Consider the following 27,588-nt stretch of genomic DNA (forward strand, 5'->3'; position numbering starts at 1 on the left):
CAATTAATTACAAAATAAATTTCAAAAAATAACGAAACCACTCAATACAGGAAACCACAATAAGCAAGAGCATAGGACACAGGGAACTGGTAACTGCAACGTATGTGTGTGTGTATGCGTGTGTGTTTAATGAAAAAATCTGTTCAGTCACACATTCAGATACCATACAACATCTCTTAATACTTTCATCACATGTATGTCTACTTTGCTGCAATGAACCCTTTAGGTAAACACCAAACTCTCTCTCTCATTCAAGTGGTAGCTGATGATTATCTTTTTTTTTAACGAAGAATCTTTCCTGACACCCTTTAAATCAATCGTTTCAAACGTTTTTGACCACAAATAACAGTAAGGGAAAAATTTCATTTTGCAACCTATTACACATCTACATTTATTAAATAAGTTTTTACATAACAATAGCTATCTTACTAAGTGTGATGCACTCTAAAATTTTTTGTTTGGTTGTTTTTAATGCTGGTCTCATCCTACCAAATTAATGACATGGCTCACTAACGGGTCAAAGCTCAAGAGTTCTGAAAAATACTGCTCCAAATATTTTACTTTCTTCATACATTTTTAATGACATGATTCTAGGTTGATACTCAGAAAATGAGTATGATTGCCCAAGGAGCAGAAAAAGGTGTAAGTGATCCCCATGGACAGCATACTTCTCTTCTACATGCATATGCATCCATACCACTCCATCCAGTACGGAAAACAGTGTACAATCACCAAGAAGCCCTGATGGCACAGTGGTGAAGCATTCGGCTGCTAACCAAAAGGTCAGTGGTTCGAATCCCTCAGCTTCTCCTTTGAAACCATATGGGACAGTTATAATTTGTCCTATAACATCACTGTAAGTCAGAATTGACTCAACGGCAGTGGTAAGTAACAACTACCACCAAGGGCAGGTCAAAGAAAAGGCAGATAGAACAGTCTTCCTGATACTCAGCTAGGGTCCTCCTAAATTATGGGAGGCTGAGTCGGAATCGACTCAACGGCACTGGGTTGGGTGTGTGGTGTTGTGGATAAAACACTGAATTTGAAATCTGGGTTCTTTGTTCAAGTCTCATTTCTACCACTATTGGCAAGACGCTATTGCAGTTGAGAATTAATTTTCTCATGTGTAATGAATAACATGGGGGCAGGGACTCTGTTTCTTGTCCACCACTTCAGGGCCTAGAGCTGTGCTTAGCATATAGTAGGTGCTCAATAAATATTGTTAAATGAATGAGTAGATGAATAAATATGCTGTTCATACAGGTGCAAGCAGGATGTCATACAAATGTATGATTGTTTTTTAATTCAGTCTGAAATAATTGGAGACAGACAAATAATTAAAGACCCTACTCTGTGATAAGACTAAATGCTTTCCTCTTTCCACAACTCCAAGACCAAAAAATGCAGGGGAGAGCTTTTGTTCTGTATTTTTCATTTTCGAACAGCTAGTCCTTATTGCTGATGTCAGATGGATCTTGGCTAAAAGCAGGGAATATAAAAAAGATATTCACCTGTGTTGCATTGACTACGGAAAGGCAATCGACTATGTGGATCGTAACAATTTACAGATAACACTGTAAAGAATGAGGCTGCAAGACAGTCAATTGAACAGAACAAGGGGATACTGCATAGCTTACAATCAGGAAAGGTATGCATCAGGGTTGTAGCCTTTCACTATATTTATTTAATCTACACTTATTTAATCTATACACTGAGTAAATAAGCCAAGAAGCTGGACTACATGAACAGTATGGCATCAGGATTGGAGGAAGACGCATTAACAATCTGTGATATGTAGATGATACAACCTCACTTGCTGAAAGTGAAGAGGACTTGAAACACTGATGAAGATCAAAGGCAGCCTTCAGTATGGATTATAGTTCAACATAAAGAAAAAAATTCCTCAAAACTTGACCAATAAGCAACAGCATGATAAACAGCAAAAAGACTAAAGTTATCAAGGAGTTCATTTTACTTGGATCCAGGATCAGCATCCCTGGAAGCAGCAGTCAAGAAATCAAAAAACATTGCACTGGGCAAATTGCTGCAAAAGACCTCTTGAAAGTGTTAAAAAGCAAAGATGTCACTTTGAAGACTAAGGTACACCTGACCCAAGCCACGATACTTTTGATTGCCTCATATGCACGTGAAAGCTGGGCAATGAATTAGGAAGAGTGAAGAAGAACTGATGCCTTTGAATCACAGTGTTGGTGAAGAATAATGAAGATACCATGGACTGCTATAAGAATGAACAAATCCGTCTGGGAAGAAATACAACCAGAACACTCCTTAGAAGCTGGAACGGTAAGACTTCGTTTCATATACTTTGGACATGTTATCAGGAGGGACCTGGAGAAGGACATCATGCTTGGTAAAGTAGAGGATTAAGTGAAAAAGAGGAAGACCCTCAACGAGATGGACTGACACAGTGGCTGCAACAATGGCTCAAACATAGCAACAATCATGAGGATGGCACAGAATCGGGCAGTGTTTTGGTCTGTTGTACACAGGGTTGCTATGAGTCGGAGCCATCTCACCAGCACCTAACAACGGTTCTTAGGACCTGGTGATCTACTTCTGAAAATCAGCCAGTGTAAAGCCTATGGGTCACAATGGTCCAATCTACAACTGATCGTGTGGATGGCACAGGACCTGGCAGCATTACATTCAGTTGTGCATGGGGTCACCATGATTTATGTATCTGTCAGGGTCAACTCTACCGCAGCTAACGACAACAGTCCTTAGAGAAAAAAAGACAGCATGTACACTCTTCTCTCCACACCCAGAATACATACATCGCTGGTGCCCTCTTAGACCAAGAATGTAAAAATTGACCTTCTTTATGCATTTAATCCATTTAACTGTTTCTTTGCTATCATGAACTTAGACAACTAAAGGGGATCACAGGAAAAAATAATGAGTTATAGTACTCAATTTCTCAGCTTAGCACCAATACTGGTAAATGTTCCGATAAACAAAGCTGATATTATTTATTTTAACTCATACTCAATTATACTGGATTATTCTTATTACCTGTTCTTCATATTACCAAAATAAATCAATCAGTCATTAATTCAATTAATCATTATCTCTCGAGTAGTTCTTTCAGGTATAGCATCATGCCAGTTTCCATGGGGAATACAAAAGATGCTATTCCTTGTAATCTTAATATGATTTCTCATGAAACTATTCAATAATTGTAGGAAATATCATTTACTGGAGGCAGGGCCAAGATGGCAGAGTAGTCAGGCACTTCCTGTGGTCCCTCTTACAACAAAGACTTAAAAGAACAAGTGTATCAATTATATATGACACTCTAGGAGCCCTGAACATCAAAGGCAAAGCTGAGGAATCAGAGTGGCAGGGGAAGGAGAGATGGTTCAGAAGCAGTGAAAAGTTGCCAGACCTGACTCAGCAGGAACCGGAACCCTGCAGGCTGGATCTGCTGGCGGGAGAATGGTGAGGCAAGCAGTGGTGTTTGGGAGGCATTTTCCACTTCAGGAGAGGGGCAGAGAGTCCACTCATGGCTCCAGATTCAGTGAAAAGCAGTGCTCAATCAGCAAAAGATGAGTACATGCGTCTAACCTACCACGTGGATCAAAAAACACCCCTTTGGAAAAAACCTCTCTCCCATTTACCTGCCCCCTTCCTGCTCTGCACCGGGTCTGAGCCAGGTTCCAAGACTGCTGAGTCCCCTGGGCCGGAAGTAGAATCCTTTACATGCCCTGAACCATACTCCCAGCCTTGGAGAGGGAACAAATTAACAAACAGGAAAAAATAATTTGTCAGCTTCCCTAAGCCACGAACTCAGGGCAGAAACAGCTCTCTTGCCTAAGCAAAGGCATAAGGGGTCCGTGGACCCTGAATGGCTTTCACGCCTGCATAGACTGGGGTGGGCCCATTACAAAAGTGTAAGCACTTATTAGCACAGTACACCTGGGTATATACCTTAAGTCTAACCTCAACTGTATTAGCTATATGGCGGAGAGGCAGGTTCGTGACATTTGATACTGCTCTGCCTATGAAGCAGGGTCCTCACCTTCTCACGTCAAGGTCCTGGGGACTGGTGGCTCCACCCATGCCACCTAGCCACCCAAGACAGGGGTCCAAGAATAAGTCGTGCGTCCCAATCCTAATAACCAACAGCACTGGGTGCCCACAGTCCAGCTGCAAAACCCACACACCTATGCACTCTAGGGAACAGGGACACGCTTTCCTCACAGGCACTGAGGGGTGGCTGTTAGCCCCCTGCCTTGCTCAGTACGTGACCCCCTAATGCAGCCAGATACCTGTGCCTACACCAAACACTCTGACTGTCTAGGACTGTAGGTGAGAGCCTACACCACATACTTGGTGACCAACTACCTGGACACCTGAGCTGAATCCATACAAGAAAAGTAGACTCCTGGGCTTACATACCTAGTAACAGCTCTAACCACCTGATGACAGGACGCTAGAGCTTCAAAGGCACCAATAATCAACCTGGCTCACACAAGCAGCCTATTTGGGCATATCAAAATAAAACAAAAAGAGGCTAGGGCACAGTAAGCAAACATAAAATAAATACAATAACTTACTGATGACTCGGAGACAACGGTCAATATCAAATTACATAAAGAGGCAGACTATGATGGCTTCAGCAAGCTCCCTAAATAAAGACTCAAGAAATCTTCTGAATGAAGAGAATTTCCTGGAATTACCAGAGGCAGAATAAAAAAGATTAATATATACAGCTCTTAAAAGACATTGGGAAGGAGATCAGGCAAAATGCTGAATGAGCCAGCATATAGACAAAGAAATAGAGGACCTTAATAAGATTAGAGAAGAGCATAATGACAAAGTCAACAGTTTACAAAAATCCATAGACAGCAAACAGAAATCCAGAAGATAAAATTTCAGAATTAGACACCACCATACAAAGCCACAGGAGCAGAACTGAGGCAATGGAAGTGAGAATTAGTGAGATTGAAGATAAAGCACTTGACAACATATTTGACAAAAAATCAGATAAAAGTATTTTAAAAAATGAAACCCTAAGAATTATGTGGGAATACATCAAGATGAATAACCTACAAGCAATTCAAGTACCAGAACAGGGGGGATAACAGAAAATACAGAGAGAATTGTTTAAGATTTGTTGGCAGAAAACTTTCTTAATATCACGAAAGATGAGAAGACAACTATGCAAGATGCTCACCAAACCCCACCCAAGTTATATCCCAAAAGATAAAGCTACCAAGACATATTATAATCCAATTTGCCAAAACCAAAGAAAAAGAATTTTAAGAGAGGCTAGGGATAAATGAAAAGTCATCTACAAAGAAGAGTCAATAAAACTAGGCTTGGACTACACAGCAGAAACCATCTATGCAAGAAGGCAATGGGGTGACATATAGAAAGCCTTGAAAGAAAAAAATTGCCAACCAGTAACTATATATCCAGCAAAACTGTCTCTCAAAAATGATGGCAAAATTAGGGCATTTCCAGATAAAAAGAAGTTTAGGGAATTTGCAAAAACCAAACCAAAATTACAAGAAATACTAAAGGAAATCCTCCAGTTAGAAAATCAATAACATCAGATAACAACCCAAGACTAAAACACAGGACAAAGCAGCCAGATATCAACCCAGATAGGGAAGTCACAAAAATAAATCAAAGCTAAAACACTCAAAATAGGGAAACAGAGGCATCATTATGTAAAAGATGACAACATTAAAAACAAAAAAAGGACTAAAAAATGTAATCATAGATCTTTCAGACAGAGAGGGAGTCAAGGCGATATAAAGAAATAAAAGATTGGTTTAAACTTCAGAAAAATAGGGTAAATATTAAGGCAACCACAAAGGAAACTAACAATCCTACGCATCAAAATAAAAAGCAAGAAAAACAAAGACTCAGCCAATACAAAATTAACAACTACAAAAAAGATGAAGAGAAAATATGTAAAGAAAAACAACTCAAAGAAAATCAAGTGGAACAAAGAAACTCTCAAAAACACACAAGAAACACATCAAAATGACAGCAGTAAACTCATACCCTATCAATAATTACACTGAATGTAAATGGACTAAATGCACCAATAAAGACAAAGAGAGTGGCAGAATGGATTAAAAAACACGATCCATCTACATGCTGCCTACAAGAGATACAAACAAACTGAAACCCAAAGGATGGAAAAAAATACATCAACCCAACAATCAAAAAACAGCAGTAGTGGCAATATTAATCTGACAAAATAGACTTTGAAGTAAAATCCACCACAAACAATAAGGAAGGGCACTATATAATGATTAAAGGGTCAATACACCTGGAATACATAACCATAATAAATATTTACACACCCAAGGACAGGGCTCCAAAATACATGAAACAATCATCACTGAAAAGAGAAAGACAGCTCCACGATAACAGCAGGAGACTTTAACACACCACTTTCAGTGAAGGAGAGAACACCAAAAAAGAAGCTCAATAAAGACACAGAAGATCTAAACGCCATAATCGACCAACTTGACCTCATAGACTTACACAGAACACTCCACCCAACACCAGCCAAGTATACTCTCTATTGCGACATACATGGAACATTCTCCAGAACAGACCACATATTAGTCCACAAACCAAGCCTTAACAGAATTCAAAGCATCGAAATATTACAAAGCATCTTTTCTGTCCATAAAGCCATAAAAGTAAAAATCGATACCAAAAAAAGCAAGGCAAAAAAAAAAAAAAAAATCAAACACATGGAAACCGAACAACACCTTCCGCAAAAACTGCTGCACTACCGAAGAAATTAAGGACGGAATAAAGAAATTCACAGAATCAAATGCAACTGAAAATACATCCTACCAGAACTTTTGGGACGCATCGAAAGCAGTGTTCAGAGGTCAATTTACAGCAATAAATGCACACATCCAAAAAGAAGGAACAGCCAAAACCAAAGTATTACTCTCATAACTCAAACATATAGAAAGACCATCAAAAGAAACTCTCAGGCACCAGAAGAAAGCAAATAATAAAAATTAAAGCAGAACTAAATGAAACAACTGAAAGAGTTAACAAGACCAAAAGATGGTTCTTTGACGAGATAAACAAAATCAATAAACTGGCTGAACTGACAAGAAAAACAGGAGAGGAAGCAAATAACCCAAATAAGAAATGAGATGTATGATACCACAATAGACCCAACTGAAATGAAAAGAATCATAACAGGATACTACGGGAAACTGTACTCCAATAAATTTGAAAACCTAGAGGAAATGGACAAATTTCTAGAAACAAACAACCTACCTAAACTAACACAGAAGTACAACAATTAAATAAACTTATACCAAAAGAAGAGATTGAAAAGGTAATTTAAACCCCCTCCCCCCCCCCCGCAAAAAAAAGCCCTGGCCCTGACAGATTCACTGGAGAATTCTACCAAACTTTCACAGAAGAGTTAACACCACTACTACTAAAGGTATTTCAGAGCATACAAAAGGGTGGAATACTCCCAAACTCATTCTATGAAGCCAGCATACCCCTGATACCAAAACCAGGTAAAGACACCACAAAAAAAGAAAACTACAGACCTATATCCCTCATGAAGTTAGATGCAAAAATTCTCAACAAAATTCTAGCCTATAGAATTCAACAACACATCAAAAAAATAATTCACCCTGACCAAGTGGAATTCACACCAGGTATGCAGAGATGGTTCAACATTAGAAAAACAATAAATGTAGCCAATCACATAAATAAAACAAAAGACAAGAACCACATGATCTTATCAATTGAAGAAGAAAAGGCATCTGACAAACTCCAACATCCCTTCAGGATAAAAACTCTCAGTGAAACAGGAAGAGAAGGAAAATTCATCAATATAATAAAGGACATTCATACAAAGCCAACAGCCGACATCATCCTAAAAGCAAACAGCCGGAAAGCATTCCCCTTGAGAACGGGAACCTTCTTTATCACCACTCTTATTCAACACTGTGCTGGAGGTGCTAGCCAGAGCGATTAGGCTAGAAAAAGAAATAAAGGGCATCCAAATTGGTAAAGAAAAAAATAGAAACATCTCTATTTGCAGATGATCTCTCATACACAGAAAACCCTAAAGAATCTACAAGAAAAACTACTAGAACTAATAGAACATTTCAGAAAGTACCAGGATACAAGATAAACATACAAAAATCAGTTGGATTCCACTATACCAACAAATAGAACGTGGAAGAGAAAAATCACCAAATCAGTATCATTTACAATAGCCCCCAGGAAGATAAAATACTTAGGAAGTAAATCTAACCAGAGACATAAAAGACCTATACAAAGAAAACTACAAGACACTACTGGAAGAAACCAAAGGAGACCTACATAAGTGGAAAAACATACCTTGTTCATGGATAGGAAGACTCAACATTGTAAAAATGGCTATTCTACCCAAAGCAATCTGTAGATACAATGCAATCCCTATCCACATTCCGACGGCATTTTTTAATGAGATGGAGAAACAAATCACCAACTTCATATGGAAAGGGAAGAGGCTCCAGATAAGTAAAGCATTATTGAAGACGAACAACAAAGTGGGAGGCCTCACACTAGCTGATGTTGCTGTTGTTGTTGTTGTTAGGTGCCGTCAAGTCGGTTCCAACTCATAGCGACCCTATGCACTACAGAATGACACACCGAGCCATCCTTACAACCGTTGTTACGCTTGAGCTCATTGTTGCAGCCACTGTGTCAATCCACCTCGTTGAGGGTCTTCCTCTTTTCCACTGACCCTGTACTCTGCCAAACATGATGTCCTCTTCTTCAGGGACTGATTCCTCCTGGCAACATGTCCAAAGTATGTAAGACGCAGTCTCACCATCCTTGCCTCTAAGGAGGATTCTGGCTGTACTTCTAAGACAGATTTGTTCGTTCTTTTGGCAGTCCACGGTATATTCAATATTCTTCGCCAACACCACAATTCAAAGACGTCAGCTCTTCTTCAGTCTTCCTTATTCATTGTCCAGCTTTCACATGCATATGATGTGATTGAAAATACCACGGCTCGGGTCAGGCGCACCTTAGTCTTCAGGGTGACATCTTTGTTAGAACCTATTATACCGCCACAGTACTCAAAACAGTCTTGTACTGGTACAACAACAGATACACAGACCAAGGGAACAGAATTGAGAGTCCAGATGTAAAATCATCCACCTATGAGCAGCTGATGTTTCACAAAGGCCCAAGGTCCTTTAACTGGGGAAAAGACTATCTTTTTCACAAATGGTGCTGGCATAACTGGATATCAATCTGCAAAAAAATGAATCAAGACCTATACCTCACAACATGCACAAAAACTAACTCAAAATGGATCAAAGACCTAAATATAAAATCTAAAAGGATAAAGATCATGGAAGAAAAAACAGGGACAATGACAGAAGCCCAAACACATGGCATAAACAGTATACAAAACATTACTAATAATGCAAGAACACCAGGAGAGAAACTAGACAACTGGGAGCTCCTAAAAATCAAACACTTATGCTCACCAAAAGAGTAAAAAGATGAACTACAGACTGCGAAAAAATTTTTTGGCTGTGACATAACCAATCAGGGTCTAATCTCTAAAATCTACAAGATACTGCAAAACCTCAACAACAAAAAGACAAATAACCCAATTGAAAAATGGGCAAAGGATATGAACAGGCACTTCACCAAAAAGACGTTCGGGCAGCTAACAGATACGTGAGGAAATGCCCATGATCATTAGCCATTAGAGAAATGCAAATCAAAACTACAATGAGATACCATCTCACCCCAACAAGACAAACATTAATCCAAAAAACACAAAATAATAAATGTTTGAGAAGCTGTGGAGAGACCGGAACACTTATACACTGCTGGTGGGAATGTAAAATAGACAACCACTATGAAAATCGATTTGGCGCTTCCTTTTTTTAAAAAGCTACCATATGATCCAGCAATCCCATTCCCTGGAATATATCCTAGAGGATAAAAGCCATCACACGAATAGACATATGCACACCCATGTTCACTGCAGCACTGTCCACAATAGCAAAAAGATGGAAACAACGAACGTGCCCAACCACGGATAAATGGATAAAAAAATTATGGTATATTCACACAACGGAATACTACATGACAGAGAATAACGATGAATCCACAAAACATCGCATAACATGGAGGAATCCGGAAGGCATCATGCTGAGTAAAATTGGTCAATCATAAAAGGACAAATATTGTATGAAACCACTATTATAAGAACTCAAGAAAAGGTTTAAACACAAAAGAAAACATTCTTTGATGGTTACAAAGTGGGGGGAGGGAGAGGGACATTCACTAGGTAGTAGACAAGAATTATTTTAAGGAAAAAAGGACAACACACAACACAGGGGAAGTCAGCACAACTGAATTACATCAAAAACTAACAAGTTTTCTGAATATAACCAAACACTTCGAGGGACAGAGTAGCAGGCGCAGGGGTCTGGGGACCATGGTTTCAGGGGACATCGGGGTCAATTGGTATAACAAAGTTTATTAAAAAAATGATCTACATCCCACTTTGGTGAGTGGCATCTGAGATCTTAAAAGCTAGCAAGCGGCCAACTAAGATGCATCAATTGGTCCCATCTCAGCTGCAGCCAAGGAGAACGAAGAAAACTAAAGACACAAAGAAAACCTTAGCCCAAGACACTAAAGGACCACATAAACTAGAGAATCCGCCCAGCCTGAGACCAGAAGAACTAGACGGTGCCTGGCTACCACCAATAACTGCCCTGATAAGAAACACAACACAGAGTCCCAGACAGATCCAGAGAAAAGTGTGGAGCAGAACTCAAATTCACATAAAATGACCAGGCTTAATGGTCTGACAGAGATTGGAGGAACCCCAGAAACTACTGCCCCCAGACACTTTGTTAACCCAGAACTGAAACTATTTCCAAAGACCACTCTTCAGGCAAAGATCAGACAGGACTATAAACAAAAAGTAATACACATGAGGAGTGTGCTTTTTAGTTCAAGCAGATACACGAGAACAAATGAGCTGATCCTGTCCGATCGCAGGATGAGAAGGCAGGAAGGGACAGAACCGTGTGCAAAGACACAGGGAACCTGAGGTGGAAAGGAAGAGTGTGCTGTCACATTTTGGGGATTGCAACTAATGTCGCAAATGGTATGTGTTTAAATTTCTAAATGAAAAACTAACTTAAACTGTAAACTTTCACCAGAACACAATTTAAAAAAAAAAATTGTTACCTAAAATTTTTGGTTTCTGGATGGCAAAACGGTCAGCCATTCTCCTCATCCCCTAATACCTCTGTCAAGCAAGGTCATGATCATGGTATTTTTGCCCACTGAACACAGGTATGACCTCAGAATCCTCAACATGTCCAATGGCAAATATGAAGAAATATATTTGTCATCTCTGGGCCCATGTTTGTCAATGTGGCTGGAGAGAAGTCTTTGTTTACATTAATTATCATACGAAACCTACCAAGTACATGCCAGAAAGAATACCTTCAACTGCAAAATTACTCAAAGATGGGTTTTCGTTCTTCTATGTGGTCTAACAAAATGCTAGTATTCAACTCTAGACTTTAAAGTAACACATGTCAAATGGTAATTTTATCTAATCCAATAAAGTAAGGTATTTTGTAATCATTAAAGGCCCCTGCTGTTACTATTCAAGAGCATGAAATTGTAAAATATATGCTCGCTGTTAAAAAAAAAAAAATACAAAAGTACATAAAGTAAAAATTGGAAATTTATCCATTCCCCAGATATTTAAAAAAAAAAAAAAAAAAAACCATCACCGCTGAGTTGATTTCGACTCACAACAACCCTAAAGGACAGACAGAACTGCCCCACAGGGTTTCCAAGGAGTGCCTGGTGGATTTAAACTGCCGATCTTTTGGTTAGCAGCCATAGCTCTTAACCACTATGTCACCATAGTTTCCAAAGAGACAGCCATCGTTAATTTCAGCATATGCCCTTCCAAGCTTCTTTACACAAGGAAAAAAATGTATGTGTGTGTGTCTTCATGTGGGGGCTATATTGGAACTTTCTTAATGAAACTATTTCTAGTGAATTTTATTAACTAAATGCAGTGTTTAAATAATAGCTGAAAGATAATGAAAAACATAATGCCAATTTTTCCTAGTACAGGTCAGTGTTTGGTCATGTACAAACTGAAACAGGAGAAAAATGCATTACCCCATCACTTTTTAAAGCTCAAAAAACTGAACTTTCCATTGAAAAACATCCTTTGCATCTAGTGGTACCAAGTATATTGAATAAGAAACATCCAACCAGCACTGAGAACGATGTATCCAATAGATATTCTTGGAAAACATACTTACCCAGAAACATATGGGGTCCAACAGAAAAGAAAGTGCAACTGAACACTGTTTGACACTTTCATTTTACATATAAGGAAACAGACTCAAAAGGTCACAGAGCCAAGAACATAGTCGGCCCCAGAACCACAACCACCATTTCTTGCTGTGCTTGCTGTGTAAAACCACACGGCCTCCTGGCATTCTTTAGCATTAGGAATGTTTACACAGATCAAAGGTTTTATATGGTTTGAGTCTAAGTTTTCATCTATGCTAAACTGCTTAAATGGTCCCCAAATCTAACTCCTGAGCACCCTGGATGCTTCTATCCCAGGATAACCAGCTACCCTGGAGCCTGCGATCCTTTCTCCACCCTCCAGGCCCTTTTGTAGGTGACCCACATGCTGGTCCCTCCCCACTCTGCTCATTGATCACTCTGCCTCCACATAGACACCCAGCAAAGTCCTGAGGTTCAATAAAGGGAAACGTGCAGCTGTAGCCGCAGCTGTCAGAGAGAGAAACTCTAACTACAGATGCATTCAAGAAAGTGGAAGGTACGTTTACGAAAGTAGTGATAACAGGGTCTGGAGACAGAATCTGATCTCCACAAATGACTGCACAGCCAATATCTCCATTTGTGTACTACATTCCATACAGAAGATTCATGTCCAAAATACATGGCAACCCTAGAGTTTCAGCTAAAATTTAACCTTCGAATGCTCATACAACAGTGGCGCTCTTATTTTTGAAAGCAGCTACACGTAATGGTATCAGAAACCCAACACATAAAAAAGGTAAGAGTACAACAGACGAGCTCAAGAAAAAACATAGTAAAAGACTATTCATTTTAAGTGAATTATTCACTCTAGATGAAGGAAGTCCGTTGGAAAAAGCTATATACTATATAATCCCAACTCTGTGACATTCTGGGAAAGGCAAAACTACAGAGACAGTAAAAAGACCAGTGGCTGCCAGGGGTTCAGGGGAATGGGGAGGGAGGAAGATATGTAAGTGACACACACACATTGAGAGCAGAGAAATTTTTACTGATACTGTAATAGTGGATACGTGACATTACCTATTTGTCAAAATCCGTAGAACTGTACAGTCCAAAGAGCGAACCCTAGTGCCAACTATGGACTTTAGTAACTAATAATATATCATCTCCAGCTCATCAATTATAACAAACATACCACACTGATGTAAGATGTTAATAAGAGGAAAAACTGTATGCAGAAGTGAGAAGAAGGTATATGGGATCTTTCTGTACTTTCCATACAATTTTTCTATAAACCTAACACTGCTTTGAGAAGAGTATATTAATTTAAAAAAAGGTTATTTAATTTTCCTCTCACACCTACCTTACCCCTCCCCCTAGCCCACACCCGGGGGGGCAGTGGTGGCTCAGTGGTAGAATTCTCACTATCCATGCAGGAAACCTGGGTTCAATTCCACCTCATGTGTAGCCATAACCCATCCATCAGTGAAGGTTTATGTTATGCTATGATGCTGAACAGGTTTTAGTGAAGATTCTAGACAGACCAGGAAGAAAGGCCTGGCAATCTACTTCTGAAAGTCATTCAGTGAAAACTTCATGGATCACTACAGTCTGATCCATAACCAATTATGGGAACACCACCGGACCCGGAAGCGTTTCATTCCCTTGTGCATGAGTCAGGGGCCAACTGGACAGCAGCTAACAACAACCCACAGCCACCTCTGAACACCTCTGAAAAACCCTAAAGCTCCAGAGAACCAGTCCAAGAACCACTCCCTCTGTATTCTGACACACTGGTTTCCATTAAACAATATCAGACTGATATAAAGACAGGGTGAATGACATTTTACACACTGCAAATTGATAATGGGTAGGGTTCTTTCATCTCCTGAGTGATAACATCTTTGTGCTCTTACTTCTCCCAAACATTGACAAGTTATTTATAAACACCTTACTCTGGATTAGATAACATGTATATTAAAAATCATTCTTTTTTGGTCACAGAGACATGCCACCTGCATCCCCACCAACGGCTCTTCCGTCTGGGGCAGCAGCAGAGCCACTTGGGAATACTACCCATGGTCCTCCAGGGAATGGACCCTTCCCAGCCCTGGGTGCCACCTCCCAGTACACCCCTAAGACTCCAAACCCTCAAGGTGTTCGAACACACTATATTCCCTTTGATTCCCCTCACAAAATGCACAAAAAGTGGCTTGGTGCCTGTAGCCCAGGCTATGCAAATGGGTGGGGCCAAAAGGGATAAAGGAGGTACCAATAGTCATTCCATCCCGTCTCCTCCACACCACCCCTCCATTTCTCTTTTCTCTAGATGCTGCTTCTGTCCCATCAGCCCACAAGTCCTCATGCAAACAAATGCCCAAAGGAGCCTATCATTATTATTGTAGTTGTACCTTTAGCCAAATCAGAATCCAGGTTTAGGCTGAGCCAATGCCCTATGATCTTCCATCAGAGTGACTCCAAATTCACACATCTGTATGTAAGCTAAAATTCTCATAGCTGCCGAAATTATTGTTGTTGTTGGTTTCTTCAAGTTGATTCTGATTCATAGCATCCCCAAGTGTACAGGGTAGGATGGCTCCATAGGGTTTTCAAGGTTGTGCCCTTTCAGAAGAAGATCGCCAGGGCTATCTTCCGAGGCACTTCTGGGTGGGTTTGAACAGCCAACCTTTCAGTTAGTAGGCCAACACTTAAGCATTTGCACCACCCAGGGACTCGGTCACGACAGTCCCCTTAAGTGAATCTGCATGCACTAGAATTTCTCCCAAGAGAAATGGCCTCCAACTTGGGAGAGATTATCATAATTTAATAAAGAAAAATCATGAAAATCTGACATGTGGTTGACAGAAGGCTGGTGGTGATCTGGGAGTCTGGGAAATGGAGACTGGAGTTGTTTTTTTTTTTTTTTTAATTGTGCTTTAAATGGAAGTTCACAGATCAAGTCAGTCTCTCATACAAAAATTTATATACCCCTTGCTATGTACTCCTAGTTGCTCTCCCTATAATGAGATGGCACACTCCTTCTGTCCACCCTGTATTCCCTGTATCCATTCAGCCAGCTTCTGTCCCCTGTGCTTTCTCATCTCCCCTCCAGACAGGAGCTGCCCACATAGCCTCTCATGTGTCTAATTGAGCCAAGAAGCTCACGCCTCACCAGTATCATTTTCTCTTATAGTCCAGTCCAACCCCTGTCTGAAGAGTTGGCTTTGGGAATGGTTCCTGTCTTGGGCTAACAGAAGGTCTGGGGACCATGACCTCCGGGGTCCTTCTAGTCTCGGCCAGACCATTAAGTCTGGTCTTTTTACAAGAATTTGAGGCCCGCATCCCACTGTTCACCTGGTCCTTCAGGGATTCTCTGTTGTGTTCTCTGTCAGGGCAGTCATCGGCTATATCCGGACACTATCTAGTTCTTCTGGTCTCAAGCTGACGTAGTCTCTGATTTATGTAGCCCTTTCTGTCTCTTGGGCTCATAATTACCTTGTGTCTTTAGTGTTCTTCATTCTCCTTTGCTGCAGGTGGGTTGAGGCCAATTGATGCATCTCAGGTGGCCACTTGCTAGCATTTAAGACCCCAGATGCCACTCACCAAAGTGGGATGCAGAGTGTTTTCTTAATAGATTTTATTATGCCAATCGACCTAGATATCCCTTGAAACCGTGGTCCCCAGACCCCTGCCCTGCTACACTGGCCTTTGAAGTGTTCAGTTTATTCAGGAAACTTCTTTGCTTTTGGTTTAGTCCAGTTGTGCTGACCTCTCCTGTATTCTGTGTTGTCTTTCCCTGCACCTAAAACAGTTGTGTACTATCTAGTGAATACCCCTCTCCCTCCCTCCCTCCCCTTGTAACCATCAAAAATTATCTTCTCTGTTTAAGCTATTTCTTGAGCTGAAGATGAGCATTCAATCAGTCACTGCATCTCCAACGCTCTGCAAGGACAGGCTAACACATGTGCTAACAAAAATGTCCCTGATCACAGACAGACAAAGGCCACATCAGCTTCCTCGCCTTCAGGACACCATCACTGAAGATCAGTTACCTCTCTTTGCTCTCTTTACTCAGCAAGCAGCCCTCAGCCTTTATTTGGTCTCTAGAACCATGAAGAGCCATGAAGTGGCTTAAAGCCACTATCGAATGTATATGGGCCCGCTATGCTCTTTAGTCTTTCGGACATAAATTAATCCGAAAATGGGATGTGTTCACTTCTAATCAGTTTGTTCAGTGTGAATCAGATCCACAGGTCCTGGTAAGGTGTGCCTGGCATCTGCATAGAACTCAAGGGCCTTTGAGGTCCCAATAGAAATCCTCTCTAGACCCCTCCCCTCCAGTTCCCTTTCCTGAAGACCCCGTGGCTTCCTGTTCTCTAATGCCCTTTCTCAATAAAAGCAAAGAGTCATTTATACTTTAGTACTATTCACACCAAAAGTGCTAACTTTCCCAAATATTTTCAATATATTTAGCAAATGCATTCAACAAATTAAGGAGCCCTGGTGGCAAAACGGTTAAGCATTCAGGTGCTAACTGAAAGTCTGCCTGTTCAACCACATTCAGAGGCTCAGCAGGAGAAAAGACCTGGTGATCTGCTTCTGTAAAGACTGCAGCCAAGAAAACCCTATGGGACAGCTCAACTCTTGTCACAAGGGGTAACTGTAAATCACAATCAACTTGACAGCACACAATAACAACATTCAACAAATGACTACCTATCATAGCCACTCACCAACTCTTCTATTTATCACCCTTTGTGAATTTGTGAGAAACTTGTTCTGGCAGAGTAAGCTTTGTCTGGAGTCTCTGCCTTGGGCTAACAGTTAACATGCTTGGTTGCACCCAGAGGCACCTCAGAAGAAAGGTCTGGCAATCTACTTCTGAAAAATCAACCATTGAAAACCCTATGGCACATAGTCCCATCCTGACACACATGGGTTACCATGAGTCACAGTCGACTCAACGCCAATTGCTTTTGGTAAGCTTTGCCTTGCACCTAACATCCTCCCATCCCTGAGGCTGCCCAGCCAGTAAGCCTGCTTTAGTCTTTTGGGGTACATGGGGTGGTTCTAGGAGACTGGCACGACTCTAACACCACCTGCTGTCCCCTCATCCCCAGGTGACCAAGGGTTTGAAAGGCCACTTTTACCCTGTAGTGTGTCCCATCTCCTCCTCCACAAAGCTGTCTTAAAGCCTATGAAAGCCCTTTGGTCCCTTTCGTTCTGGAGACTGTGCCACACCAGGTAGCCTTTATATTTATTTCACCCAATTTGTTTCTTCATTGCTCCCTGGGTGAAGTGTTGTCTTTCTATCTTCAGGTATCACCTACAGAGCACAACACAATCTTGGGCACCTGATATGTATTACAACAGCTATTTTGACTGCTTGTTAAAAATGCTGACCTGAGAGACAGGAAATTGGAAGCACTCTGCATCTAAAAATAGAAAAGTGGTTGATGAAGATTAAAGATGCTCCCTCCTCAAGAAAACCGAACCAATACTAGGAATTCTCTCAAAAACATTTCTCCGTTACCATTTTCTGTGTCCGTGTTTTCCAATGCAGAGATTCTTGGTCATACTTTTTTCACTCAAAATTACCAATTAACGTTCTCATCAAAATCTGACCCACATCCATGTGCTCTCTGTATAGGCCCACGATCCCCTATCCCTCCTCCCCAAGGACCAGACATACGTGAAAGGGGATACACAAGGAAACACGATTTCTGACACCAGAACCCCCAGCTACTGATAAACAGCAGTTAAGTCGCTAAGCAATAAAGCTATTTTTCTAGTAATGTTACAACACATTACTGGAAGTTGGAGAGGGGTTCCCCCTTTTTAAAGCACTTCCATATATAACTTCCTTATACCTTTCCCACTCCCTCCCCCAAGCCGAATTGCCCTACACCCATGGGCCTCAGAAAGAAAAGCAATTTTCAAAAAACAATGAGAAGTGAGAGTCATTGGGTGATGGTGAGGTGAAGAGTTATTACTGACACCCAAGATGACAGCCTTTGCTTCTTTAAACTCCAAGGGAGGCTAACAGCCAGAGCAGAATCAACAACAGTGTGGTGCTGGAGCAACACACCACTAAATTCCAAAAGAAAAGAGCCTCTCATAGGAGTTCTTTCACCATTAGCACAGGACTTTAGCAAGTCAACCTCTCCTAACTCCAATTTCTTCAACCGTGAAAGGAGGACCCATCCATCCGCCCAGCCCACCCCATCCCCACCAGGATCAGATAAGACGGTGACAGCAGCAGCAGCAGTAGCAGCACTCCCAACTGAGCCCCTTCCATGGCCGGGTGCCTTAAGCAGCACTGGCTATGGATCCTCCTGTGCAGATGGTATACATAGCCCCATTTTACAGGTGAGCAGGCTTGACTAGTTAAGGGCCTTGCCCAAGCTTTAATCCACCACAGTTTACTGCTTCCCTCTACATTCTGAAATATTTGAAATCTAAGTCTACGCAGATGTTTAGGAACTCTGGCTGGTACAATGGTTTAAGCGCTTGGCTGCTAACCAAAATGCCAGCAGTTCAAACCCACCAGCCGCTCTGTAGGAAGAAAGACCTGGCAATTGGTTCCCATAAAGATGACAGCCTAGGAAACCCTATGAGGCAATTCTACTCTGTCCTGTAGGGTCACTATGCGTTGGCTTTACAACACCCAACAAGTGTTTAATGAAAATGTGTAAGACAGTAAATCCACAGGGAAGAAGCTGGGAGCGAAGGTTGATTAATCCATTTCCCTTCCACCCTGCCTTTCCAGTGTTTACTTCTTCCCCCCGCCTGACATCCCTGACCACCATCAATTTTATCAAACCGCTTTCTCCTTCTGCTCTCCCTCTTCCAGTTATTCCCTTTTAATTCCTTTCACTGCTTTCCTCATGAACCCTCTCTGTTGCCATTTTAAGCTTTCATAATTAACATGACAAGAACTATTAATAAATAAAAGCACAACTTTTGGAAGTGCACATAATTAAGACTATCTAAATGAAAAAAAAATTTTTTTTTTAATGACGCACTGCATTGGGCAAATCTGCTGCAAAGGACCTCTTTCAAGTGTTGAAAAGTAAAGGTGTCACCTTGAAGACTAAGGTGCGCCTGACCCAAGCCACAGTATTTTCAATCACATCATATACATGCAAAAGCTGCACAATGAATGAGGAAACCGAGGAACTGGCGCCTTTGAATTGTGGTGTTGGTGAAGAATATGGAGTACACTGAGGACTGCCAAAAGAACAAACAAATCTGTCTTGGAAGAAGTACAACTAGAATGCTCCTTAGAAGCAAAGACAGTGAGACTATATCTCCCATACTTTGGACATGCTGTCAGGAGGGATCAGTCCCTAGAGAAGGACATCATGCTTGGTAAAGTAAAGGGTCAGCAGAAAAGAGGAAGACCCTCAATGAGATGGACTGACACAGTGGCTACAAGAATACGCTCAAGCATAACAGGGATTGTAAGCATGGTGCAGGACCAGGCAATGTTTCATTCTGTAGTACACAGTGTCACTATGAGTCGGAACTGACTCGACAACACCTAACAACATCTACTTGAATATTATTTCTCAATGGAACTAAATATTTTAGTAAGAATGCAGCACACATTTTGAATTTTTCCTTGAGCGTGCTTTTTTTCACAATTTTTCCTGGATTAACTTTAGACATAGCTGAGAGAATTTTACGAAGTGACAGAATGCCTATTTAAAAAGCTATCATGAGACCAAAATTCATTTCCATTCTAGACTCAGCATGTGATTACACTAGAATTCGGCCAGACGTTTAAAAAAAAAGGGGGGGGAATATAGACATGAGTACATGTAGAATCCTCAATTCTCAGAGCTTTGACAGGAGGTGGCTACTTACTCAGTTCCGGTGTCACCTCCTATGTGAAGCACACTCCACCCCTCCCTCCTCCACACCAACTGAGCTGCTGCTTCTCCTCTGGGCCACACAGTACTTTGCTCATCCAGTACCTTCATTACCCTTAAAACCAGGTTATATTGTAGCCTGTTTTGACCTCAGTCTCCCCCACTGGACAGAAAGGGGTAGGGCAAAAAACAGCATTCCATTCTTCTTTGTATTTCAAGAATGCCTGGTACATAAAGATGTTCAATGAACGCTTGTTGAATGATGGAGCAAAAATTCACATTTAGAATACGCAGCTTTCAGATGGACTTGGGGTTACCACAGAGCAGGACAAGGACATCTTGGTGATTACTGGCCCTTGATTTGCCTAAATGAAAATAATCTAAAGCATTTGGTTCTTGAGAAAAGGAAACAGACAATGGTGCATTTTTTCAAACCACCTTCCCAAGAGGCGGAAGGCTGGCGCTTGCTTACTTCTCATCCAAGTTAATAGTTTACACCAACACTGTCAGTAATTTAACCCTCCGACAACCAACCCTCCTGTCTTAGGAAAGGTTATCCTTCCACTCCTCTCACTAGGTCCAGACATCACTTACAGAGGTGACGTACGCATCCTTTTGTTCCCAATGCACTACAATCTGGTATCATCATGCCCATCTCTCCCTTCTCACAACACTTCCACACATTATATACTGTTGTTGTTGTCAGGAGCCACTGAGTTTGTTCCGACTCATAGCAACCCTGTGTGCAAAAGAACAAAACACTGCCCAATTGTATGCATCCTCACAATTGTTGCTATGCTTAAGCCTACTGTGGCGGCCACTGTGTCAATCCATCTCGTTGAGGGTCTTCTCTTCCTTGCTGACCCTCTACTTTAACAAGCATGATGTCCTTCTCCAGGGACTGGTCCCTCCTGACAACATAGCCGAAGTATTGAAACAAAGTCTTGCCAGCCTTACTCCTAAGGAGCATTCTGGCTATACTCCTTCCAAAACAGATTTGTTCATTCTTCTGGCAGTCCATGGTATATTCAATATTCTTTGCCAACACTAAAATTCAAAGGCATCACTTCTCGGGTCTTCCTTATTCATTGTCCAACTTTCACATGCTTGTGAGGTGCCTGAAAACACCATGGCTCGAGTCAGGTGTATCTTAGTCTTCAAGGTGACATCTTTGCTTTTTAACAGTTTCAAGAGGTCTTTTGCAGCAGACTGGCCCAATACAATGCATCATTTGATTTCTTGACTGTTGCTTCCATGGGTGTTGATTGTGGATCCAAGTAAAATGAAATTCTTGACAACTTTAATCTTTTCTCTGTTTATCATGATGTTGCTTATTGATCCAGTTGTGAGGACTTTTGTTTTATGTTGAGGTGTAATCCATACTGAAAGCTGTGGTCTTTGCTCATCATCAGTAAGTGCTTTAAGTCCTCTTCACTTTTCAGCAAGCAAGGCTGTGTCTTCTGCATACTGCAAGTACTTAATGAGTCTTCCAATCCTGATGCCACAATCTTCTTCACATAGTCCAGCTTCTCAGATTATTTGCTTAGCATACAGACTAAGTATGGTGAAAGGATACAACCTTGACACACCCCTTTCCTGATTTGAAGCCATGCAGTATCTCCTTGTTCTGTTAGAACAACAATCTCTTGGTCTACTTACAGAGTCCATGTGAGCATAATTAAGTGTTCTGGAATTCTCATTCTTTGCAATCATATACTATTTTACTTTTATAACAAGTTCTGAGGTGCTACTTTACAGATGAGGAAATGTTGTGCTTACAGTTTGTTCAATATCACACTACTGTAGAATCCAGTTTACTTACTCCCTGATTCCTAATAGATGTACCCAGCAAATCCCTTGGAGAAGGTTTAAAAAGTGCAGGGGACAGGGCTTCACTCTCTGCCCCTGCCCCCAACTCCTGATTCCAGACGTCTGGGGTGGGCCCAAGCTGTGTACTTTGAAAAGCTCTTCTGGTGCTTCTGGGAGGCGCCTCTGGTTAGGCATCCCCACACCAGGCAACACAAACTATCCTGTCATTTACTCCCTCTACACGTTGTATTTCTTCCTTCTTTGACTAAAAGTGGCCGAACAGACGCTAAATACCACGACACTGGAGTAACTGCCAGAGTTCTCACTACACTTCTCTTTCTCAATGGAACGCGCGGCTCATGAGTACTAGACCTCTTCACACCCAGTAAACGAAACTAGCACCCAGGGGATCGTTTTCCCTCGGCGGCGCTTCCCCCGCCTCTGCACCGGTATAAAAACAATTCCGTGGGGCACCCGCCCAGGCCATCACGACCACCACCGCGCAGCGCATGCGACTCGCCACCGAACAAGGGCACCCCCTCTTCCTAATTCGTCCCTGTGCATCGCCTGCAGTCCTGGAGACGCGACGACCCGGCCTCCCGCCTTTTCTCCTGAAGTCTGTCGGGACTTCCCCGCCGCCACTAGGTCATTCTCTTCCCATCCAGTCAGTCTACCACCGGACGGGCTGCGCTGGAACTTGATATTCTCACGTTTCGGGCAGTTCAGAAATTATTACCCTGCGGTCAGCGTAGACATCCCCCGCCCCCCGGCCCCGTGAACAGAGAACTTTGGAGAAGGCAAACACGCCCCTTGCCCGAGAGACCGCTTCCTACCTCAACCGCCGCCGCCCCCGCCTCCGCGCGGCGCACAAACGTGCAGCGGGGACTCGGAGAGGGAAGCGCGCCCGAGCGCACAAAGGCGGCCGCCGCGTCCCGTGCGCCGCCCCGCCGCCCCCGGGCGCCGCGCGAGGCCGGGGGAAAAAGCGCCGGCGCGCCCCCCGCCCCGGGCTGCAGCGGACGGCCGCGCCCCCGGCCCCGCGCACCTGCGGCCCCGCGGGCGCCCGGCGCGAGGACTGGGCGGGGGCTCGGCCCGCCGGCCCCACCTGAGCGCCGCGCCCGCTCCGGCGCCCCGGGCCCGCGCGTCCCCGCCCCCCGCAGCATCCCAGCCCACTGCGCCTCACCTTCTCGCCCTTGCGCCTTGCTGCCAAGTTTCTCCCACTTGGAAAGTTGCCGAGCCCGGACCCGACGCGCCGGCGGTCCGGCGCCCACAGCTCGAGGAAGCGAGCCCGTGTGGGCCGCCGCCGGGCGTGCTGCGCGGCTCCGAGTCGGCGGCGCGGAAAAGGAGAAGGGGAGGAAGGGGCGGGGAGCCTGGGCGCGAGATCTCCCTCCGACTCCAGCCTGCGCACGTTAGCCGCGCGGGGGATTTCTGCGCTATTATTGCCCTCCCCGGCGTGTGCGCTTTGTTCTTGCTCTGAGCGAAACTATTGTCATCACCTGCAGCCGTGAAGACTTTGGGCTCAGGGGTCAAGCTAATGAGGTTCAAATGGTGCTCCACTACTCATTAGTAGTGTGAGGTACTTTCCTTCTGTCTGTAAAATGAGGAAAAATAATAGTACCTATCCAGGGCAAATCCAGATTTGTGGGGGCTGAAAGTTAAACATTTGGGGGTGAGGGTGAAGATACAAAATTAGATCAGTGCTTTGGAAGGGACCTTTACAAGGGAGAGGGCCTGAAGCTTAAGCTGATTGGCTTCACCGTAGAACAATCAAAAGATTGTTGCGAGAGTTAAAGAAGGGAACGGTGGAAAGCGCCTAGAACAGTGCCTGGCTCATTCAGCAGGTGTTTTTGGTGATTTGCCTGTAACCGGTCAGGTGGACTTTGGAGAGACGGAAATAACATTGTCGATTATGTGCCAGGTGTTTTTTATTCATAATGCATTTAATTCATACACAAACTTGTGCATAAGTATTATGCCCCTTTTACAGGTTAAAAAAAATTAAGGCTCAGTTCTGCCAGACTGAGTGCTGGATTTTTCCACAATTCCATCTCACAAAAAAATATGAATATGTAAATATGTTACTATAACTTGTTGCTTGGGCAAGAAGAGAAAAGAAGAAATTCCCCCTGAGAGAACAAAGTGTCTCAGAAATGCTTATTTCTGAATTTCCACCTAAGAATTTCCCCAGTTCTGTTGAATAGCAAATGATGGATTACCCTTGAAACCACACTCCCTGCATGTGAAATACCCGCTTGCAAAATCAATAAATGACTTTTCTTGAATGTGATCAGGTTAAACCCTCGCTGGCTCTGTTAGCACTATGTGTTTACTTTTTCTATTGATTATTAAAACTACTGCAATTCAGATTAATGGTTTTATCATCTATCCCCAAAGGGCTTATAAATGAAGACAAACAGTAATAGAATGAAAGGAACTCACTTGCGCAAAGGCACTTCGCATACTTTTTCCCACCGAATTTCCACATTTCTTTGCTGTAGTAATTATTACCCTACTGATGAAAGCTGGAAAATACATTCTTCTCCAAGGTCGCACAGATACCTGGGATTTGAACACAGTTTTGCCTGAATCCTAAAGCATGGCTTTCGCTCTCTCTTTTCACCTTGGGGAAAAGAGAAGAAACTGCTAAAAATACATGAAGGCATTTATGTCTTGCAAAATGGATGAAAGAAGATACCGAATTCCAGTGGTTATTTTCTTAAGTTTCTATAACAGGAGAACGAAACATAAAGCTTAAACCCACAGCCTAGTTTTCCAGGATGAGAGGGGGGAGAATGCTTAGTACAGTACCAAGCACATAATAGGATATTTGTTGAATGAAAGAATTCATAAAAGAATTAGTGGAATAGTATTTGGTGGTGGCAGTAGCTACTTAAGACACAACCTTTCAGTAGACATGAATCGTGTGAAATGACAGTACAGCAAAGAGCTTTTTTTCTCCTTTCTATTTTTCTCCCTGTATCCTGCTCTTGAGTTGCCACTGGCCAATAGAACGGACAAATCAAATTTTAAGAGGGAGCCAAAGGAGAATGAAGGAGGAAAGAACTGAGAAGGACGGCATGGTGGATAATGAAGAGGGAAAAGATCTGTCTCTCAGAAACATGAAAAAACTTCAAAGGTGCATGAAATCCTCTAATTGTGCAATTTAAGCCACACTTTTTAAAAATCGTGTTAATATAAACACAGCATCTTTTTGTTAAGATAGAAAATAAAACCTGCTTCCCAGCCATCTGTGTCCCCCTGCCCCCCAACATTTTCATCCTGCTATGTCTTTGGGATGGGTGGGGGATGGGAGGTTGCATGTTTAGATAAGGAAGGCAAGTTCACTACCTCTCCCTTGAGCAGGGAAGCATTCATGCAGGAAGTGAGCTTTCAAAGACTTTCAAAAACAAATTCAATAAAGGAAGTGAGAGAGGGGGGAATGCCTAGACCTTTCAAGGAATAGGTGATTTTTCAGAAGTTCAGAGGAGGGGGTGAGATTGTGGATCTAATAAAAGGAGTAACAGCTAACACTTTAGTGTTTATCCAGGCGAGATGACTCCAGAGTCCACACTCTTTAGTCCATGCTGTTAAGCACTTTCCAGTAGAGTAAGTTAAACCATCTATCTGATCGAGATATGACAGGCTGCAAAATAGCACATGAGGGGGAAACATAACACTGATGCCTTCTTAAATGATCTGCAGAGAATGTGAGGCTCTTGAGCATGAAGCTTAAAAAGGAACTCATTCCCGGATCCCAGATTGAGCGTGCACATTTCTTTTCTTCCATACCTAATCAGGAGCACTCTGATTTGCAAATTTCACTGGCATATCCCGCAGTCCCCAGCTTTCAAATACAGTATCTTTAGTGGTGTACAATCTGCACGGCTATACACTCTGCATTCATACCCCTTCCAGCTACCTTTCATACGCCAAATTCCATTCTAGGTCATCATCTGCTGAGAGATGGCACAGGCTACTGACTGACGGGCGGTGCTGTCAGCTGCTCACCAAGGTCAGGCTCCTGCTAAGGGACCTGGAAGCTGTGTGGGGCTTGAGGACCCCAATGCCTAACACTCCATACTGAAGGATGCATTCTTCAACCTCTGCCTCCCCACACATGGCACTTACAACAGAGATGTGGAGGTCATCTCCCAGGGCCTAGAACGTACTCCACCTGTTGGGGGACCTGAGGGGGTGAAGGTTCTTGATAGTCCTGGCAGCCAGTCTCAACCCCTTAGTAGTAAAATAGCACAGTTAGATCCTCTGTAGGGGCAGAAAATAAAGATCCTTTCCCAGGCCCCTGTTCCAACTACCCAGCCTGGCATGGCCCTGGAAGCCAGGTTTAATCTCCCCAGGTGCCTGGAACACAGGTGTCCTGACCCCAGCAGCCATCTTTCTGCTCGGGTTTCCTGGGGAGGCTATAACACCCCCTGGCTGCCCAATCATAATGAGGAATTTTGTAGCCATTTCTGTTTTCTAGTAATGAGAACTATTTATAACGTCTTTTTTTTTCCTTATACATTTGCCTTTTGAACACATTTTCAGGAACTTTTCTTATTAGGTACCAATGTAAGGGACTGCTGTAGTGAATGAATTACCCCAAGCGTATGGAATTCCCTTCTCATACCACACACAGGCTTCAGTCCTGTCCCCACCTCCTGCCTTGCTTCCCATTTTTTATTTGTTTGTGACCTTCAGTTCCTGGAACCCCTTCTAATTTTCTTAGTCCATTACCTCCATTCTTACTTCTCTTATCTCCCTACCTACTGTAGGTCAGTTTTGTTTTTAATGCCCCTGTTTTCCTTACTACCAATGGATTCTTCATTCATTCCTTTGACCTCCCTCCGTTTCTGGCCCGTAATCTCCCTCATCCACTTTATTACTTTCTCAATTTGTGGCATGTTACTGGAATGGCAGAGGAACGTGCTGATTGGATCCACTGTGAATTGGTATAATCTCAGAAGAGCACTTACTGCTTTTCACTGCTTTGTAGCATCCTTTTCATCGTCTCCCTGTTGCATTCTCTCTCTTCCAGTTCTAAATCATCCAAGACTCCACTTTCACTCTCTTCACTCTCAACAGATGGAATTGCCTTTTTTTTTTTTTTTCAAGAGAAGCCAGGGGGCTTCCCACTTGAGCTTCCACAAATAATTCTACATCTTCCTGTTATTTATCTTTCCTTTTTCTTCTGAGGAACTATTCTTCCTTGCAAAAACTAATCCTTGTGCCTTAAACTCAAAACCTCCACTGCTTCCAAGACTGGACGGTATCAATTATCTCCTTTTACTTGCGTTTTCAAAGCCTCCCATTTTGTTGGCTCTTGGGCCTCTGCCTCTGAGCTTAGGTCTCCATTATTCTTTAAATAATAATTATTACTATCAGTATAAAAATTTCTAACAGCCCTGCTATCACTTTGAACTACTGCCTTGTTATTCAGTGTTCCTTTACCACCAAACTTTGCCGATGAGTGTCTACTCTCTTGCTTCAGGTTCTGACCCTTACTCGCTACAGAGGAGGAGCCCTGGTGTGCAATTGTTAAATCTTCGGCTGCTAACCAAAAGGTCGGCAGTTGGAACCTACCAGT

The 27,588-nt window shown here is 42.6% G+C and overlaps 1 protein-coding gene across 8 annotated transcripts in view; it reads right to left on the bottom strand.

Annotated features, from left to right (window-relative positions):
• The window catches only part of PLAGL1 (PLAG1 like zinc finger 1), a 146,340-nt gene extending 123,011 nt beyond the window's left edge, over positions 1-23,329 (bottom strand). For 7 of the 8 annotated variants that reach the window (XM_064291674.1, XM_064291724.1, XM_064291731.1 and 4 more), the window contains exon 1: positions 23,188-23,328. The gene's annotated coding sequence lies outside the window, so the exon portion shown is untranslated. Of the gene's footprint in view, positions 1-23,187 lie in introns of all 8 variants that reach the window. The other variant, XM_064291741.1, reaches the window with a different exon arrangement.
• Between the last annotated feature and the right edge of the window lie 4,259 nt (positions 23,330-27,588).

Source organism: Loxodonta africana, chromosome 1 (assembly GCF_030014295.1).
Source record: "Loxodonta africana isolate mLoxAfr1 chromosome 1, mLoxAfr1.hap2, whole genome shotgun sequence".
In the NCBI taxonomy this organism is placed as follows: domain Eukaryota; kingdom Metazoa; phylum Chordata; class Mammalia; order Proboscidea; family Elephantidae; genus Loxodonta; species Loxodonta africana.